The sequence below is a fragment of the Mus caroli genome, chromosome 14, assembly GCF_900094665.2.
Source record: "Mus caroli chromosome 14, CAROLI_EIJ_v1.1, whole genome shotgun sequence".
Lineage (NCBI taxonomy): Eukaryota > Metazoa > Chordata > Mammalia > Rodentia > Muridae > Mus > Mus caroli.
In genome coordinates, this window is record NC_034583.1 from 103,319,899 (window position 1) to 103,325,218 (window position 5,320).

The 5,320-nt window shown below is 36.2% G+C and overlaps 1 pseudogene; it reads left to right on the top strand.

Annotated features, from left to right (window-relative positions):
* Positions 1-1,892: 1,892 nt before the first annotated feature.
* Positions 1,893-3,636, top strand: LOC110309893 (annotated as a pseudogene).
* The last annotated feature ends 1,684 nt before the right edge of the window (positions 3,637-5,320 follow it).

Consider the following 5,320-nt stretch of genomic DNA (forward strand, 5'->3'; position numbering starts at 1 on the left):
TTCTATAGAAGATAAGATAGTAACTTAAAGATAAACTATCATCTTCATTCTCTGTTGTTCCACCTCAAACACAGAGTAAGTGGAAAGAACTGGAAAACATGTGAATCACAATGAGATGATGTAATACAAGCCAATGTAAACACAGAAGTGTTTCCAATGAAGGCAAGAACAGTGAGAGCACAAGGACTCTTCTATTGTCAAGCCACTTTACCTTTAATTTCTCCAATAAGCAAGAAGACATTTATCTCATAATTTATGTAACAGTGTTTTGCCAAGCTAATGACATCTACAACCCCTTCACCTAGGCATCAATATATCTCTGCTTTCTAATCTAGTTAAAAATTCATAAATCAAGGGCCAACATGTAATACAACAACAAACTTGTCCTTACTGAAAGGAAAAGGTGTTACTGAGTTTATGTTTATAATCCAGCTATGTTGATTTGAAGGAAAATGGTTCCCATAGGTTCATAGGGAGTGGTATTACTGCAGGTGTTGCCTTGTTGGAGTATGTCTGACCTTAACAAAGGAAATGTACATCTGTGTATCAGCATTCAGGAGTTCAAACCACTGTCACTCTCTTCCTGCTGCCTGAGGATCCAGATGTAGAACTTTTCCCAACTTCCTTAACATCATGTCTGCCAGTGTGCCATTCATACTTTCTGTCATGATGATGATGGACTGAACCTTAGAACTGTAAGCCAGCCCCTATTAATTTTTTCCTTTCTAAGAATTGGCACAATTATGGTGTCTACACAGCAATATAAACCCTAACTAAGACAACGGTCCAGATAAAAGACAAACTGATATATTTGTGACCCATACTTGAATTACCTAGTTAGTGTTAGTGCTGTTTCAACTCTCTAAACAATTTCATTTCCTTTGGGCTAACTAATTTTTATTGAATTTTAGTAGGATTAATCATGATGCAAAGAAAACTAAAGTGTACTGGCTTCAACTCAGGCTAGTTCCTGGGGAAAAAATCAGTAAGATACATGGATAAAAGTCATAGTATGTCTGAGATTCCTCTGAAAGGTACTTTCATTTGTCACTTTGATATAAGTGGCTCGACATAGTTGCTTTATGGGGCACAGTAGGATCTAACTTTCTATGGAACTTATATTTCTGGCAACCCCTAATTCTAGAGAGATTACAAACATGATTCCAGAGAATGCAGTATATATGCATAATTTATAAAATTCTGTCACTCTGCTTGAAAATTCAAGTTGTGCTCCTATTGACAGTGTTAATAACAGAATATATGTTTTTGGAGGATATTTATATAACTTTCAAACAAGTTAAGAAGCTACCACCACACTTCCTATAGCTGCACTTAATTTATATATATATATATATATATTATATATATATAATATATATTATATATATTGTATATATATTATATATATATATACAATAGATTTATATATAAATAATATATATGCTACACAGTTCACATTGAATTAAGTCCATAAGCTCAAATTTAAAGTCACTACTTTTTCATGAATGTGTTTTATTCTATTTTAAATATTTTACATGTTTTGTCAATTGCAAGTTTAAAGGGGGTTTTATTTTCTGGAGTTTAAACATATTCTTCCATTCATATTTATATTTTTTCTTAGCATTCTTCTTTCAGAGAGCACAATGAGAACCTGAAAACACAGGGTTGCCACAGACCTTCACTTTGAATTCTCCTTCACCCAGCCCACTGTGGTACACTCACCTCTCTTCCCTTAAAAGTTGTATAGTTGAAGTCTTATATTGATATTTTAAGAATATTTTTAAATCAATGTTGAGTTTACATTTGTATATGATATAAGATTAGGGTATTTGGCATATCTGTATATGTATACTAAAGTATAAGTCTCCCTCTCTCTTTTTCCGGCTGGAACCATGGAGGCTGTTCCAGAGAAGAAAAGGAAGGTTGCCAGTTGTGCCAGAAACCCTTAAAAAGGTTCCTGCTGTCGCAGGTCCTGCCCCAAGGACAGTTGGCAGGTTCATTTTTTAATATTTTCTGCAACACCTGCTCTGCCAAAAGCTCTTTTTTTTTTTCATTTTTTATTGTATCTTTTTTTTTATTGGATATTTTCTTTATTTACATTTCAAATGTTATCCCTTTTCTGGGTACCCATCCTCAAACTCCTATCCCACTTCCCCCCAGCTTCTATGAAGGTGGTCCCCCCACTCACCCACCCACTTCCCCCTTCCCTCACCCCTCATCCTGGCATCCCCTTACACTAGGGCATCCAGTCTTCACAGGACCAAAGACCGCTCCTCCCATTGATGTCCAACAAGGCCATTCCTGCTACATATGTGGCTGGAACTCTGGTTCCCTCCATGTGTACTGTTTGGTTGGTGGTTTAGTCCCTGGGAACTCTGGGGGTGTTGATTGATAGTGTTGTTCTTTCTATGGAGTCGAAAACTCACTCAGTTCCTTCAGTCCTTTCTCTATCTCCTCCTTTGGGGATCCTGTTCTGAGTACAATGATTGGCTCCAAGTGTCTGCCTCTGAATTTGTCAGGCTCTGGCAGAACCTCTCAGGAGACAGCCTTATCAGACTCTTGTCAACAAGCACTTGTTGGCATCCACAATAGTGTCTGGGTTTGGCACCTGTATATGGGATGGATCCCCAGGTGGAATAGTCTCTGAATGGCCTTTCCTTCAGTCTCTGCTCCACACCTTTTGTATTTCTACCTGTGAGTATTTTGTTCCCCCTTCCAAGAAGGATTGAAGCTTCCTCACTTTGGCTTTCCTTCTTCTTGAATTTCAAATGGTCTGTGAGTTGTATTTTGGGCATTCTAAGTTTCTGGGCTAATATCCACTTATCAGTGAGTACATATTGTGTGAGTTTTTTTGTGATTGGGGTACCTCACTCAGCATGATATTTTCTATTTCCATCCATTTGCCTAAGAAAGAGGTTCTTCCTGTGCCAGATACCCTTAAGAAAAAAGGGAAAGAATTTTGCAGAGTTGAAGTTGACGCTCCTGAGGGGAAAGTTTGCCCTGAAGACACTGGGAAAGGCAAGGAGGAAGCTCATCTATGAGAAGGCAAGGCACTATATCATAAGGAGTACAGGCAGATGTACCAGTCTGAGATTCGGATGGTCAGGATGATAAAGAAAGCTGGGAACTTCTATGTGCCCGCAGAACCAAAATTTGCATTTGTTATCAGAATCCGAGGTATCAAGGGAGTCAGCCCAAAGGTCCGCAAGGTATTGCAGCTTCTTCTTCTACCACAGATCTTCAATGGCACGTTTTTTAAGCTCAAAAAGGCTTCAGTTAGCATGCTGAGGATTGTGGAACCATACATTGCATGAGGCTACCCCAACCCAAAGCCAGTAAATGAGCTTATCTACAAGCGAGGTTATTGGCAAAATCAATAACAAGTGGATTGCCTTGACAGATAATTCTTTGATCGTTTCATCTCTTGGTACATTTGGCATCATCTGCATGGACGATCTAACTCATGAGGTCTATACAGTTGGGAAATGTTTCAAGCAAGCAAATAACTTCCTGTGGCCCTTCAAATTATCTTCCCCACAAGGTGGAATGAAGAAAAAGATAACTGACTTTGTAGAAGGTAAAGAAGCTGGCAACAGGGAAGATCAGATAAACTGGCTTATAAAAAGGATGAACTAAGGTGTTGCTCATGGTATTTTAGTAATCTGGTCAGTTAACAAACAGTCACAGCTTGACAAATTGAAATGTGTTGGAGTCTTTGTTGTCTTGCCTCTGGCCTGCTTGCCACTGTAGTGGCTAATCCTGGAGTGTTCAGTCAGATCAAAAGCCTACGATGCCCAAAGTTCCCATTTATAGTTTGTGAAAGACGATTTATTAAAGGCTTTAATTCTGAAAAAAAAAATGTATACATCTCCATTGTATAATGTTGATGTCTTCATAGTACACCATTTTACTCATAGGATTTGCATTTATTTAATCATGATTGTAGACTTAAAATTAGTTTTTTACTTTCTGATATCTATCTTCCATTTTATCTTTTATTTTGTATATGGCAGAACGTTACAGAATAGAGTAAAATGAAATTGTAAGCAAATTAGCAAATCGGCTTTGTATTTAATTTTTCTAAGAATTAAATGGAAAATTACTAGCAACCATTGAAGATTTTCATACCCATTTGTCTCTATGTATTCAGATGAAATGAAGTGTTTAAGTGTCTAACACATTAGTTATTTAAAATTCATTGATTCATTTGATATCACATCAAAATAATAATAATGTATTTGTAATTTTTGCCTTAATATATAATACTTGAATACATGATTCTGATTGAATTTACATTGTTTAAAACAGCATTTCATTAATATAATAATCTTCAGTGATTACTATGTATTACTTCTGTGCTTGTTCTCCAAAATATGTGCTATATCTTATTCTTCAATTGCTCATATCTATGTAAATGAAACCTAATGGTTTTCAATGTGACCGTACCCATTTACTAACTTATTTCCAACCTAGTTTCCAAGTAGATCCAACAATACAATCAGTATAAGAACCCATTGGTGAAGATATACAATTACCACCTCATGGTGATTTTTTATGAAATCTGTATCTTGCATCCATATGCGTAAGTTATAAAAGAGGTATCATTTCAAAAGATAGATGCTCTGAAACCTGGATCACATATTTATATAAGTATTTCCATTTCCAATTATGCTTGGGTTTGGTTTTAGGATGCACTATCCTAATAAAGATACAGATAACTTCTGTCATCATTAGAATTGATAACCACTCATTAATCCTTGGTCTCCACCAGCCATCATTGCTTTCAAGAGATATTGGATCTGTGCAATGAAGTACATGTTTTTGTTGTCAGACACCAGTTCTTTCTCCACATGCTTTATTAGTGGTATGTGAAAAAGATGTCAATGAGCAAGCCCATCTCCACTGAATAATTAATCTTTGGAACTTCTATGTCATATAGATCAAACAGCATAGTACACTTCATAGCAGCTCAGACTTCTTTCATTGACCCCTGTCCCTTAATAGGTTCAAACTGAAGTCCTATTTCTTAATAACTATAAGGGATTCTCTGATCTGCTTTTTTTTATCAAATATAAAGTTGATGAGGAAAAGTCCTCTGCTTCCTATTCTTAACACAAGAGATAGTATTTATTCAGAATGATACGGCAGCTCAAACAATTAAAGAAAATGGCACTCATTTTAGCATTAAATTCAAATAATACATCTCTGTCTAAATGTGTTTAAGTGTCAATTACTTCTTACTTGCAAGTGAAATTATTTTTTTTCCCATTTGGGATTCTTTTCTGTCCTTTTACCCAGTTATCCTTGTTTTCTGATTCCC